General features: G+C 45.4%; 1 pseudogene; it reads right to left on the bottom strand.

The window, feature by feature from the left end:
- Positions 1–7,549: 7,549 nt before the first annotated feature.
- On the bottom strand, positions 7,550–15,603 carry LOC101284244 (deleted in azoospermia-like; annotated as a pseudogene).
- Positions 15,604–15,856: the final 253 nt, after the last annotated feature.

The raw sequence follows: 15,856 nt of genomic DNA, 5'->3' as shown, positions 1-15,856 counted from the left end.
AGCATCTGCAGATCTTCCAGATGAGAAGTCAGAACACTGCACGGAGAAGGAACCTGCCTGCGCTCGCTCAGCAAGTCCCCGACGCCCCTCCTGGCACAGGGGATTTGAGTATGCACAGGAGGAAGCCTTTCCCGAAAGGAGACAGCCTCCCCTCCCCCTGTCCTGTCACGTGGGAGGTGAGCAATGACGGTGGAAGAGGACGGTGGTTGGGGGCCGAGGGGCCCAGTGCGCAGGGAGCACCCCTGAGCCCTTTCCCAGCAGGGGGCACTCTGGCCTCCTCTGTGGGTATGCTGTATCACTGACAGGTCTCTCATGCCAACCCCCTGCCTCTGTTCTCCTCACATGTCCCAGGCAGAGGAAGAGAGGACCTTCTGGTGCTCGAGGGCGGAATTCCCCATGGATGAGAGCACAAATTGCACCATACGCCTATGTGCATACATATATATAGATAGATAGATAGACATATGCATATACCTGCACGTGTGCATTTGCTTGGGTTTTAGTAGTAAGGTGGGGGGGGCTTTGAATTCGAGGAAGGGGAGAAATAATAACGCTGATAATAATCATAATGGCTAATATTGTTTATGGGCTGCACACTGTTCTGAGTGCTTTATATACATTAACTCTTTATCCTCACAATTTGCCATGATTGTTCCCATTTTATAGATGAAGAAACTGAGGCATAAAACTGGGTACCTGACTTGCCCAAGGTCATACAGCTAGTAAGTGGCAGAGCGCGGGTTATTTGAAGGGAAGGAAACAAGGATTCTGTCAAACATGCTCACAGGACAAGGTAAGAGGAAATACAGAGATCCTGATAGTTGAACGGGGTGGGAAGGGTAATGGATGGGGGAGGGCTGGGAGCCTCTCAGGGGGCAACACAATCATGACCTTTACTGCTTCTCTGCTCCCCTTTCCTTCTCTTGCACCTCTGTTTCCTCAGCATTTGTGTAATTCACAAGGCAGAATTCAAATCCCATCTTGGAGTTCATATATCACGTTGTTCTGACACCCCCTGAAATATAAGGCGCCACCTCTGGGTCCGGCCTGAGGGGGCCCTCCTGCTCTCCCTGTGAAAAGTGTAGCCTTCTTCAAAAGGAGAGCTGTTGCCTTTCTTTGCAAGTGATTAGCAAGGAAAGGACTTACTTGATGCAAACATTTGGGCCTTAAGTCAGGCCAAAAGGTGCAGAAGTGTCACATTTACAGGAGACCCAGGACTTGTGGCCCTCAGTCCCTGGAAGTTGTTCCATAAATATGCAGTAGTCCACCACCCTTGCTGCTGGGTGAGAGGAAGAGATGTGGCTTATCACTGGCCAGGGTGGTGCCAAGGATATAACACCCAGGCTGCCCTTGCAAGCCGAGGCCCCCTCTCCAGGCCCCCAACATCTAGACCCCCCGGAGCTCCCCGGGGCTGGAAGCTCATGATGAGGCCTTGCGGGGCCCCTGTGCTGCAGCTCCCTGAGAGCCAGTGCGCCGAGGAGATACCTCAGGGCTGAGGATCTCTGGGAGTCCCGCCGGTCAGAAGCTGCTTCTGCACCTGGGGTAACTGACCAGTTAAACTGAAACTTAGTTTTTCAGATAAGAAAGTAAAGGGGAAGCACCCTCCTCTGCCGGATTCTCTGCCTTTCCCAGGTGTCTCACTGGGCTCCTGGGCTGGCCACCCAGCACGGAGCCGACTCTAGACTGAGTCCTTCATGGGAACTGGAACTGACCAGGACCAGTCCTGCCTTCGTGGGTGGGCTTCTGCGGTCCGGTGCTCAGGGAGCTCCTAGGGCCACTGGTGCCTGGGTAGATGGTCCACGGTTTGGAAACAGAATCCTTCCAAATCTCCCTTAAGGCGCTAGAGCCTGGGAGCATTTGTCACCCTCAGAGGATTTGTCCAGCAAGGTGCCCCATCCCCGGCCTTTTCCTGGCTACTTTGCAGAATCAGAGGGCTTAAGGCTGAAGTGGACCACCCCACCCATTCTCTTGCCCCCTGGTTTTTAGAGCTAAGAAAACTGAGGCCCAGAGAGGTGACAGCATCTCCAAGCTCACACAGGTAATGATGGATGCCTGCATAAAGCCAGGTGTTCCGATTCCCAGCCCCAAATCTTTCCACACCTTCAAACTATTTCCAGCACATGGTCCTGCAGGACCCCCTGAAGCTGGCTGGGAGCATCCATAAGCCCCAGGCAAGCTGGGGACTCAGTCAAGCCAGGGTCGAGTCTGGGCTGGGCAGGGGAGGCCGGGGAGGCAGACAGACAGAGGGCAAGTCCCCCAGACTCCTGAGGCTTTCTGGACACAGCCTCCTAGTCCTGCAATGTGGATTCCAGGCGGACTGAAGAGTTTTGTTGGGGAAATAAAATAATTGAGCAATTAGCTAGTGGTGAATGTGGATTGGGAGACTTTTTTCAAGGGACCTATTAGTTGCAGGGAGGAAGGGCAGCTGCCCTTTGTCATGCAGAGCTGGGAACCAGGCCTCCCCTCCGACTGTGGATCTGGGGGGAGAGTCTGGTCAGGCAGTCTGTGGGGTCAGGTTGGGCTTGAAAAGTGGAAAAATTGTAAAATAGCTTCCACTGACCTTGTGGGAGGGGAGACTACTTACAAAGCTGTCTGATTTCTCAGGTAGAAGGAGTGCATACTGTTTACGAACCTGTGTCGTTAGGGGTTTGAAAAGTTTGTGAAGACTTTTTCCCAGAGATAGTATGTTGTGAATGCTCTAAGTGTAATCGTGTGAATTCTGTACAAGCATGCAATTACTCCGCCTCCCGTCTGTTTTGTTGGCATGTTGTTGGCATGCACGTGCGTTAGGACTGGGGACATTTACGACCAGTCTCCTCCCCGCCCCCGGTTGGCCTTTAGATAACCTAGACTGGCAGCCTTCCTCTGTCTTCCCCAGACCAGAGTCCACGGCTCCTGCAGCCGCTTCCCCTGACCTGGCGTCACCCGGCCCGGCCACCCAGCACAGCTTGGTCATCATGGGGCCACAAAGCCCGCAGCCCCTGAGTGTCAGGAGTGGCGTCCCCATGCCTCCCCTCCTCACAGCCCCAGACAGCTTCTCTACAACCCCTGTTCGGGAACCTCTCACCTTCCGCCAGGTCTGGGTGTTTTTCCACAGGAGACTCTTGGGAGCAAATCATCTGAGGAGCTGGTGTTAACTGTGGATTCCTGGACCCCAGCACAGACCTCGTTAAGGGCTCGGATGGGGGTCCGGGGCCAGGAATCTGAATGTTAGAGCTTCTGCGCGTGCACATGAGGGTGCAGCAGAGCAGGGTTGGGTGGCAGTGCGATAGCAGTCCTGTGGGAGAAAAGCATCCCATCCTACCATTAAGGAGAACCGTAACCCAGCCCTTTCCAGAGGGTTCCTCAGCTTCCTGATTGCCTGTGATGAGAGGAAATAAAGTGACCAGAAAAAAAAGGGAAAAGAATTTTTTCCCTGAGGTCTTTTCTGGGCTTTCCCTGAACATTTGAGAGTCAGAGCAGGCAATCAGAAAGGTTTTTTTTTTTCTCCCTCTGGTAAAAAGCCTTTTTGTGTCTTTCCCCACAGCTTCAGTACTTCTGAATATTTTCACATTCAAGGACCGTTACATAGGACACAGGAGCCCAGGGTGCTGATTCTGAACCGTGCCTCTTTGCCCAGGTGACGCCTAACTTGTCACTCTCGTGGCCACACGGAGCACAGAGGTTCCTCCCCCGAGGCCCAGCCCGCTTTCCCACCCCCGCGTCCTGCCCCTCACATCACCCTCCACTCAGCATTCAGGCCTCTCACAGAACACCCCCTGGAGGGTCATCTAGTGGCTCATTCTTCATCTCTCTTTTATCTTTGAAATGTTCTCATCTGGCAAGTCTCAGCATAAATTTCACTTCCTTTATGAAAACGCTTCCTAATGTTCTGAGCACCCCCATCTCTCCCTGCCCAGTTCATCACTATGTTCTCTGGATGCCCTTGGTCTCTCGTGAAAACAGGGGGATGACACTCCCTGTGACATTCTGGAAAGAGATGCTGGGGTGCAGCTCTCCCGACAGAGCACGTGCTCAGCGAGGGACGGACACCCCTCTAGGTGTAATCATGTCTAACATGGTGCCCGGCAGATAGTTTGTGCTCGAACTGCACTTGCTGAAAAAAGAGAGAGGCAGGGGGTGGGCAGCAGGGGAAAAAGAGAAGAGTAGATGAATGGAAATTAGACACATGAGATCTTACTCCAGATTAAGGCCACTATTGATTCAGGAAACTAATAGCCAACACATACAACGTTAAAGTTGACAAACTTGGCAGATGGACAGACAATGAGAAGCGTCTCCTGTGCTCACCTCTAACCTCAGCTCTGCTTCCCCAAAGCAACACTAAATCTTGTATGAGCTCCCAGAACGGCTGGACCTGCACAAGCCCAGGTGTGTGACAACATCCGTGTGGTAACATGTTCTCCTGTTTTCACCTGACAACACATCCTCCGCTGCCTCCCTGCCCTTGGAGACACAGCCAGGAGTCATCAGGGCCGGAGCTGGGTCCTGTTTCTCCTGCTCTCACGTGATTCCCTTGGCCTTTTCTTTATTTTTTTTTCCGTGTGGCAAGATTTGCTTTTATAAACTAACTTGGCCAGATTAAGAGACTGAACAATACTTACACTTCTGAACTTCAAGGATCTAAATCTTGTCACATACTCCCCACCCAAATCCCCACCATCTTTTAAGATAATATGACATGAATAAGTAGGTCAAAATGCTTTTGAAAAATATTTTTTTTCTTAATTTCTATATATTCATTTATGCAAAGACAGTATCAACATAGGTAGTAGGAACACACTTTTTTTTTTTTTTTTTTTTTGCGGTATGCGGGCCTCTCACTGTTGTGGCATCTCCCGTTGCGGAGCACAGGCTCCGGACGCGCCGGCTCAGCGGCCATGGCCCACGGGCCCAGCCGCTCCGCAGCATGTGGGATCTTCCCGGACCGGGGCACGAACCCATGTCTCCTGCATCGGCAGGCGGACTCTCAACCACTGCGCCACCAGGGAAGCCCCCCCCACCATCTTTGTAGATAATATGACATGAATAAGTAGGTCAAAACGCTTTTGAAAAAAAATTTTTTTTCTTTATTTCTATTTATTCATTTATGCAAAGACAGTATCGACATAGGTAATAGGAACACACTTTTAAGTTTAATTTTCCATTTTGAAAGGTTCAGAATTTTGTCTCTTCTTTCTACCTTTTTAAATACTTCGGTCCAACAAAATAGCACACAAATAAAAAGTTTATTCCCTTACTTTTCTTAAGGTCATATTGGGATAATTAGAATTGGCTCTTTAGAATTTAGGTATCATTTATAGTAAACTTGAAATTTAATCATAGAATAATACATGTAAAATGTTATAGCACACACACACAAAAGTACAGAGAATTTTAAAAAGAACAAATTTCAGGGCACTTTCAAATTCTGAGGCATAAGAAAGCACTCTTGGGCATCCTTAAGTTAAAAGACTCTTCCCTTCAGATTCAGAATGAAGATTGTTAGGAATTGTAAGACAATGGGCACTGATGATATGGCCGATGGAAGATTCATTAGGCTAGGGAAAAATGGAGTTTCCATGTTTTAGTGAAGGGGCTGGCCAATGAAAGAAAACCCAGGAAGCCACTTTAAACTCATGTCCATGGCAGGTCAAATGATGCTGATACAAGTGTTTCCCTTAGAAAGGTATTATCCCATTGCTACCTTTCCAAGGCTTAGTCCTCAAATTGTTTATACTGATACTTCTCTTCTTCACATCACCTGTTCTAGGAGCAAACCTCCTGGAAGAATGGTGCTACAGACTGGAAAAGCAAGACTGTGGGTATAGCAAAGGGGCTCTGGATCTCTAGTTATTTGTCACGGTTTACACTGTCTAATGAGGAATCTAGCTGATCTAAAAATGGACTGTTAACTCTAAATCTAGTATATTTTGGGGATATGCTTATTGCTAAACAACTCTTTTGGTTTAGAAATGCCAAAACTTCCTTGACTCTCCTGGACATATTTTACTTTAAAAAAGGAAATATAATAGGCTAAAAAACAAAAATCTATCTGTTCTTTAACAAATAACTAATATTTTAATGTTTTTATAGAAACAATTCCTTTCAGGTGCTCTGAGTAACTTTTAAGTGACATTAAAAAAAGTTTCAGGGCTTGCCTGGTGACACAGTGGTTAAGAATCCACCTACCAATGCAGGAGAAACGGGTTCGAGCCCTGGTCCGGGAAGATCCCACCTGCCGCGGAGCAGCTAAGCCCGTGCGCCACAACTACTGAGGCTGTGAGCCACAGCTACTGAAGTCTGTGTGCCTAGAGCCCGTGTTCCGCAACAAGAAGCCACCACAATGAGAAACCCGTGCACTGCAACAAAGAGTAGCCTCTACTAACCTCAACTAGAGAAAGCCCGTGCACAGCAACGAAGACCCAACACAGCCAAAAGTAAATAAATTTAAAATAACAAAAAAAAGTTTCAGCCTTCTTTAATACCAATATTTTGCACAATTTAAGATATAGCCATTGAGTTTAACATTTCAAGGGAAAAAAAGTAAAGAGAAAAAGGAGAATGGTAACTTATCGAGAAGCTTATGTACTTAATAAAGTTTAGTTTGTTTTGGAGTCTTTACTAAAAATTAGGCCCAGAATTTAATCATCCTAATTACCATCCCAATCGGATATCTCTATGTGTGGATTCTAGATAAGATAAAATATTTTGAACTAATAAATGTAAGACCCACTGATTGGACTGTTTGTTTGGAATCTGTTTTACTGGGTTTAGATAAGGAAAACTTCAATAAAGCTAACTATATACTGAGTTCCACTGATTAAAAATGCAGTTTTAAAAACTCTGCTTTTGGACTTCCCTGGTGGTGCAGTGGTTGAGAATCTGCCTGCTAATGCAGGGGACACGGGTTTGAGCCCTGGTCTGGGAGGATCCCACTTGCCGCGGAGCACAAGTGTGGCCCCCGCTTGCCGCAACTAGAGAAAGCCCTCGCGCAGAAACGAAGACCCAACACAGCCAAAAATAAATTAATTAATTAATAAACTCCTACCCCCAACATCTTCTTTAAAAAAAAAACCAAAACAACTCTGCTTTTGTGGTAAATTTCTGGACAAATCATCAAAGCACAACATCATAGATATTGTACTCTTCACAGTTACTTGTTGCAGAAGTGAAGTGCTTGTATTTAAACTATCAAAATTCTGACCTTTCAAAACAGGTTTTCTAAAACAATTTTTTTTGCAAATCAGCATTTGCTTTTAAACTCTTAAAATGTCAATTTAAAAAAATCCTTACAGATAAATCTTAAAGTTATTCCTTTCAGTCTCAATTAGTTTTTTACTTTTAACTATATATTGAACACAGAATCAGTTTCTAAGTACATGTCTAATGAAAAACAGTTTCACTGTAAAATAAAACTAGGCAATCTATTATAACTGGTATAGAAAAGTCTGAGTGTGATTTATCAAAATTCAGAATTAAATTTCTGTAATAGTTGAAACACTTTCAGTCTCTTCTTACTATTCAAAACCTGCAACTTCCTATGAGGCTAGAAAGTCAGCAGAGAAGATCAAACAGACTTAAGCACTGCCCAACTTCTTCTAAAGTGATGAACTCAGGCTTCCCTGGTGGTGCAGTGGTTGGGAGTCCGCCTGCCGATGCAGGGGACACGGGTTTGTGCCCCGGTCTGGGAAGATCCCACATGCTGCGGAGCGGCTGGGCCCGTGAGCCATGGCCGCTGAGCCTGCGCGTCCAGAGCCTGTGCTCCGCAACGGGAGAGGCCACGACAGTGAGAGGCCCGCGTACCCGCAAAAAATAAATAAGTAAGTAAGTAAATAAATAAATAAATAAATAAATAAAGTGATGAACTCTTAACCTTGAAGTAGTCATCTTGAGTAACAAAGGAGTTTCTCAGTCTGTTCTCTGGATTAAATAGACACGATTCCACCGTCTGTATGCTTCAGCCCACAGATTTCTTTTGTGGGCCATTTCCAGAGGATGGAGTAGCTTCATGAATTGAGCATTCACTTGGCAAAACTTCAGCTCTTGGATCAACTTCATTACAGTGGTAGTTAACAGCTGTATAATCCAGAGGAATAACGTAAGTCCTTTGTTCCCCAGTAGGCCACTGAGGTGGCATCTGATAACTATAAACCCACAGCTGATATCCGGTCATAACCTGAACTGGTGAATTTGGATAAGGAGGATAAGCCTGAACATACTGATTCATCGTGGTTGGAGGCTGCATGTAAGTTTCAGTGTTGGGATTACTCCAGTGTCTGTATTACACTGAAACTGTGGTAGAGGAGGAGGATTAAAAACCAAAGGATGGGGCTTCCCTGGTGGCGCAGTGGTTGGGAGTCCGCCTGCCGATGCAGGGGATGCGGGTTCATTCCCCGCTCCGGGGGGATCCCCTGTGCCGCGGAGCGGCTGGGCCCATGAGCCATGGCCACTGGGCCTGTGCCTCCGGAGCCTGTGCTCCGCAAAAAAAACCCCAAAGACGTGGCTGTACATGATAAGCACTTAAATTTTGTTTCCTGATTGCAGGGCCCAGCTTCAGCTTTTTACCATGGAAATTTATCTGTGATTCTGCTATCTTCTGCACATCCATGTCATTATAAAATGAAACAAGTCCATAGCCTTTGGACACACCAGTTCAGTCCGTGATTATCTTCACTTCTTTTACTGAACCATACGTAGCAAAGAAACTTGTAATTTCGGTTTCATCCATCCTAACATCAATTCCACCACCACCAAAAAAAAAAGGTATTTGGCATGATTTTGCCTTCTGGTAAAACATAGCCTTGGCTGGTCGTAGTTGGTGAAGGCTGGGTGCTGGCCTCTCTGGAGGCGGTTGAGTTTGGAGTCTCAGGATTTGCAGCCTCAGGATGGTGGCAGCAAGGGTTCCTGCAGAGGGCCTTTAGGAGGAGCAGGGGCTGCTGTTAGGCCTGCTCGTGCCCGCCGCCCGGCTTGACAGGGCGCAGGCGGACGAGCAGGGACAGTCAGAGACGGGTGGCGAGGCCGAGGGGCACAGGCGGACTCCCCTGGCCTTTTCCTTAGGATCACCTGTTCTAGATGGAAAATTCTTTAAGGCCTGGATCAGATCATATTTTCTAGACTGTCAGTACTAAGTTCATCCTAGTGGAGCCAGAGTTCTAACCAGTCCGGGGGAGAGTGTGAATGGAGGGCGGTGGTATTGACATTTGACATCATTAATTGATATTTGCTATGGTAATCATTATTATGGTACTGATATCATTATCTTATTCTCTACCTGATTCTCTACCTCTCATACCTGATAAAGCAGGGAGGAAGCATTTGCACATTCTGACGGGTAATTGGAAAGGTGGCCTGAGTAAACAAAATACATAATAACGAGTGTGGAGTCATTTGGGAATCCCTAGGATTAGCTCTGTCCTGCTGAGCCAGATCCTTTTCCCAGATACTTCAGCATTTTGTTAATAGCTCAGCACTGCAACTATCATGGAAAGGAAACGAGCTTTTGCCATCCACTCTGGTGAGAAGCTACTGGCGTGTTTTACCCGCTTCCTGCATGTTCATTAGGGAATGTGACACTCCAGCCACCAAGCAGCCCCGACACCTCCTGGAAACACTTTTTGCTTCCTCTGCAATGCAGCTCTAAGCTGTCCTTTGAGCATTTGGCCTGCCGCTTGCTCTTGGAGCTCTGAGAGTTTCCTGGTGGGAGCTGATGAGTTTTCTGAAGAGCCGTGTGTGTGTGTGTGTGTGTGTGTGTGTGTGTGTGTGTGTGTGTGTGTGTGTGTGTGTGTTCAAGGACGTATCTATGGTACTAAATCAAATAGCTAAGAAAGATTTATAATGAAATGTAATAGTCTCCCACTCCATCCTTCCCCACTCTTCAAACGTCACTTCTGACAGTTTACCTCCCAAACCATAAACAGTATGCTTGATTTCTTACCTTAGATGTATCTGTTGACTCCCTGCTACGAAAAACAAGGGTTTAGCTCTTTTCCCCCCTCATTCTGGATTCCATCCTCCTCTCAAATTTTTAATAAACGCGTTGGTAAGTTTAGTTATTTTCATCACTTTTGCAAATTTAAACAATATACGAAAACCTCTATTTCTTGCTCCCTGAGCTGCAGACAGTGTCTTATTTTTGCATCATGTAAAACTAGACTATGAAGCGACCATGTCTTGCACCTCCTCACCCAGCCTGGTCTCCCAACCCTGTACTAGCTACACCTTGGCATTTGCGATGTCAAGATGGGTAACCGTAACATTCTGTTTAGTCCTTTGTTTATAAGTTGATTTTAAATGCTGAAAACAAGTAAGTGACATTTATGTTACCATTATTATGTAAATATTCTTTATTGTAGAGCCAAAAAAAAAAGCTATGGGTCCAAAATAAACCCTGGGCCACTCATTCTAAGCGAAGTAAGTTAGAAAGAGAAGGACAAATACCATATGATATCACTTATATGTGGAATCTAAAATATGACACAAATGAACTTATCTATGAAACAGACTTACAGACATAGAGAACAGACTTGTGGTTGCCAAGGGGGAGGGGGTGTGGGAGAGGGTTGGACTGGGAGTTTAAGATTAGCAGATGCAAACTATTATGTATAGAATGGATAAACAACAAGGTCCTACTGTATAGCACAGGAAACTATATTCAATATCCTGTGATAAACCATAATAGAAAAGAATATGAAAAGAATATATATATGTATATGTATAACTGAATCACTTTGCTGTACACCTGAAACTACCACAATATTGGAAATCAGCTATATATTCAATTAAAAATCATTCTGAGAATACTAATTATACTTTTTGAGCATTTTATGTTCCCAAATAATATTTGTTTGCTCTGGAGTCAGTCCTTCAAAGGGGACCAACCTAAGGAATCACCTAGTACTTTGGAGAAAGTAGGGCTGTGGGTCTTCACTATCAAAATTTGTTCTTTGGCAAAGACCTGAGGCCATGTCTCCTCATTGTGAATTTAGGTCAGCGTGCTTCTTGTACGAGGATGCATGCATTTCAGCCTCGTCTTCAGTGAGAGGCTGACCAGCGCTCTGTGAGCAAAAGAGACATCCCTGGACATCACCCAAGTCCCTTGTCCAAGGGCAGCTTCTAGGCTCCCCCAGGGGCACTAACCACAGAACTGTGCAGCCCCTTGACTCTTTCCTGAGGAAGATTTCTCTAAGAAAAGGGTTCCCCTCCCCAACTTTCCCCAGAGCCTGGAGAAGCCTCTGAGATGGACAAACTGAAGGACTGGGATGTAGGAGCCCAACACTTTGCCCAAAATCCTGCAGAAGGAAAGCAACCGGTGTGCCCCACAGAAGCCTGAAGAGGCAGTGAGATTGCGAATGGGACTCGGGGCTGAAGCTGACATGCTGTTTGCAAAAGAGCACAGCACAGCCCTTGCCCCTTAACCTGCTCGCGACCACTTACAGCGGGCAGCCTCTCAGAGGAAGATGTTGCTATCGCCCTATGTTAACACGGTGTCTATAAACAGTATAATACTTTTTTTTTTTTTAAAGCCTTCAGAGTCCTTGCAAGAAGGAAGGCTCCAGCTGGAGTGGATGGGATGACCTCTGCCAGGCGGTCTGGCTACAGGACCCTAAGGCCAAAGCCCTAAGGCGGGTCTCTCAGTCCTGAGGACTTGTTTGCCTCGTCCCGGAATGAGAAGCCATCTCCCTCTGAGGGAGGCCAGAGGAGGGAGGCTGAGGGAGGCTGAGCCCTTGCCACCCCTTTGGGCCTATCTAGGAGAATGCTAGGAAGGAGAAAATGGGGAAGGGTGGAGGGAGGAGTTTCACAAAGGATGCAGCAGAGATGGGCCCTTGCTTCTGTGGTACCCTATTCCTTCCTCTGCCTTCACCACATCACTGTGGCCGCTTCTTAATTTGTTAACAGTGGGAGGGAAGTTTAGAACTTCCTGGAATCCAGCCTCAGCCGATGTGAAACGTGTCCAGCCAGACCCCAGAGGTCTTGGCAAATCAGCTTCCTGCCTCCCAGAGGCTGAAGCCGTCAAGAGGACAGAGCCCCCTTCAGGAAAAGCGTTTATGAGTAGGGCAGGAAGGTCAACCCTGGAACCCCTAATGGTGCCACCTTTGCTACGAAGGAGCAAGACAGAGCAGACCCTGTGGCTCCGAGGTCCCCGTCCAAAGGCTCAGCGCCCATCGTACATCTACCTGGGTCTCCTTGCCATCACATACACTCCATTTCTACCCTCACAACCATGGGGGCCTTTGGGAAGGAAAACTGAGGCCAAAACACACAAACTATTATCACCCAAGGCCATGAGCCTGAATGTCAGGGACACCACTGGGATTTGAACGCAGGCCCCCTGACCAGGGTAGGCCGTGCCCACAGCACCTTGATCTCGTGGGTAAACAATCTCTTCAGCTCAGTAGGTGGGCCACTTCTGGTCAGCCAGCTCATCCCATCTGCAGTTCGCTCATTCAATCAGCATTCACTGAGCACCTATCAATCACCAGACACCTCAGGGCTGGGGAGACAAAGACAGGGTCCCAGCAGTAGGAAGTCCACCCTTAGTAAACAGACAGCTGCACGGGGTGATAAGTGTGGCTGGGCTGACGTGAGGCAAATGTGGATTCTCCCTAGCTTCCCAGTGAGCTGTCGATGTCAGATTTCCCTTCCTCTGGGGTTTGGGACACTTCCACGCTGACTGGCAGAGGTAGCCCTGCCACCCACTGAGCTTTGGGGTTGGAAAAGGCCCTGGCACAGTGACTCACGGCTGTGATTCCTTATGACCTGTCTGTGCCACAGCCTTGCCTACAAAGCAAGTGTCATTCTTGACACCCCAAGGACACTGGTCAGGCTGCCTGTAGGCCCGTTAATGTGACCAGGCTTGGCAACGGTGTCCATGAACTGGTGCTCAAGGCACCTGAAGAAATAAGACAGGGCCTAAAAGAAAGAAGGGTGATGAGTCAGGGAATGCGTGGCTGAGGCCCAAATCAGAGGTGCTGGCTTCTTCGTGCAGCAGGAACCCTTCCCTTCTTCTGAGTGGCCCCAGCGCCTGCTCCCAGACTGAGCCCAGCTCTACCTTGTCACAAGTCAGGTGGCCTGGAGCTGCGCTCTGTGCCTTAGTTTCCACATCTACTGAATAAGGAGGATGACAATAGAGCCTCCATTGTAGGGTTATTTGAATTAGTATTTGTTAAGCACTTAAACAGTTCCCAGGACATGGAAAACACTATGGAAGGGCTTTTTTAAAAAAATAAAAGAAGGGATCCAAGAGGCAGTGGCCCCGTTACCTTCACCCAGGATCCCCTCCATGGAGCATGGAGAAGTCAAAAGAGGACAGGCTTACTCAACAGGAAGGTAGCACTGTTGGTGGAATGTAAATTGGTGCAGCCACTGTAGAAAACAGTTTAGAGTTTCCTCAAAAAACAAAAATAGAGCTACCGTATGGTCCTGAAATCCCACTCCTGGGTATATATCCAGAGAAAACTGTAATTCGAAAAGATACATGCACCCCAATATTCATAGCAGCACTATTCACAATAGCCAAGACATGGAAGCAACCTAACTGTCCATCAACAGATGAATGGATAAAGAAGATGTGGTATATATATATATATACTGTGTATATGTATATATAATATTCCATTGTGTATATATATATACAATGGAATATTACTCAGCCATAAAAAAGAATGAAATAATGCCATTTGCAGCAACATGGAAAGACCTAGAGATTATCATCCTAAGTGAAGGAAGTCAGAGAAAGATAAATACCATATGATATCACTTACATGTGGAATCTAAAAAATGATACAAATGAACTTATTTACAAAACAGAAACAGACTCACAGACATAGAAAATAAACTTATGGTTACCAAAGGGGAAAGGTGGGAGGATAAATTAGGAGTTTGTAATTAGCAGATACAAACTACTATATACAAAATAGATAAACAACAAGGACCTACTGAATAGCACAGGGAACTATATTCAATATCTTGTAATAAACTATAATGGAGAAGAATCTGAAAAAGAATATATATCTGAATCACTTTGCTGTATACCTGAAACTAACACAGCATTGTAAATCAACTAACTTCAATAAACAAAAACAAAACCAAAAAACAGGAAGGTAGCATTATTCGGGCACCAAATTAGTAAAGAATTCTTTTGAGAAGTTAAGAGTCAATGTTGCAGAGAGAGCAGTGAGAAGGTGCCAGGTGCATTTACAGGTGCCACCTTTGCAGCAGTAATTTGGTCATATGTATCAAGGGCCTTAAAAATATTCATAAACGTGCCCCAGTAAGTCTCCTTTTAAATGAATCTGTCCCACAGAGATAATTTGAGATTTAGACAACAGTTGAAATACAAAGATTTTCTACAGCATTTCATACAATTACCAAAAAAATTAAGAAAATGCCCAACAAAAGAAAGATAAATACACAAAATAAATTGTTAAATAGTCATTAAAAACCATATTCAGAAGAATTTTAAATGGCATAAAGAAAGCTCACACTATGCAATGTCAGTTAAAAAGGAATATGTATCATCATTAAAATGTATGATTTCATGCTGGAAAGGGTGTGGAGAAAAGGGAACCCTCCTACACTGTTGATGGGAATGTAAATTGGTGGAGCCACTATAGAAAACAGTATGGAGGGTCCTTAAAAATCTAAAAATAGAGTTATCATATGAGACAGCAATCCCCCTTCTGGGCATATATCCAGACAAAACTATAATTTGAAAAGACGCATGTGCCCCGATGTTGATAGTAGCACTATTTACAATAGCAAAGATGTGGAAACAACCTAAATGTCCAACAACAGATGAATGGATAAAGGAGATGTGGTACATATATACAGTGGAATATTACTCAGCCATAAAAAAGAATGAAATAATGCCATTATCATACTAAGTGAAGTAAGTCAGACAGAGAAAGACAAATACCATATGATATCACTTATATGTAGAATCTAAAAGATAACACAAATGAACTTATCTACGAAACAGAAACAGAAACATACAGACATAGAGAACAGACTTGTGGTTGCCAAGGGGGAGGGGGTACAGGAGAGGGTTGGGTTAGGAGTTTGGGACCAGCAGATGCAAACTATTATTTATAGAATGGATAAACAATAAGGTCCTACTGTATAGCACAGGGAACTATATTCAGTATCCTGTAATAAACCATAATGGAAAAGAATATGAAAAAAATAAAATGTATGATTTCAGTCAACGTACACAGAAGAAAAAAAAAAAAGAAATTTACCAATGTGTTAACAATGATTACTACTGAGTTGAAGAAATCTGGGTGATTTTTAGTATCATCTTTATATTTCTTCTGTATTTTCTAGAATTTCTGAAGGCCTTTTTTAGTAATCAGAAAAATGAGATTTTTGTTTTGCTTTGCTTTGTTTTTAATGCACAATCTCTGTAGTTAAAACAGATAAATTCTGACAATAACCTGCCTGCTTAGGAGCTTGGGCAAGTTATTTAAGCACTCTTGATAACTCGGTTTGATCCACCACAAAATGGGGGAAAGAATACCTACGTCATGAAGACTGGAGGATGAGAAAATGAAGTAAAGCCAGCACCTGACGGTTCCGTCCACCACACCTTAGGCCAGGGAAGATGCCGTTGGGGAAGAGTCCCATCCTCCCTTGGGATGTCAGTAGAGACCTTCTGAGAGTTTACAGACTGGCTTTGCTGCCCTTACAGTTTTGAAAAACATTCAGAAGGCTGCATAAGCTGTATCCATTAACCCACACAAAGAAATTTCCTTCCAAGCATTCAATTGAAAGAGCGTTCGTAAAACGGTCTTGCAGACAAAAGTTGTCAAGAGCTGTTCAAGGGCTGGGGATTGTTGTTGGTAAGAATTGTGTGACACATGGGAATATTTTTCAGCCA

This window comes from Orcinus orca, chromosome 1, assembly GCF_937001465.1.
Source record: "Orcinus orca chromosome 1, mOrcOrc1.1, whole genome shotgun sequence".
Taxonomy (NCBI): Eukaryota; Metazoa; Chordata; class Mammalia; order Artiodactyla; family Delphinidae; genus Orcinus; species Orcinus orca.
Note: the sequence above shows the minus strand (reverse complement) of the source record. Positions and strands in the feature narration are given on the sequence as shown.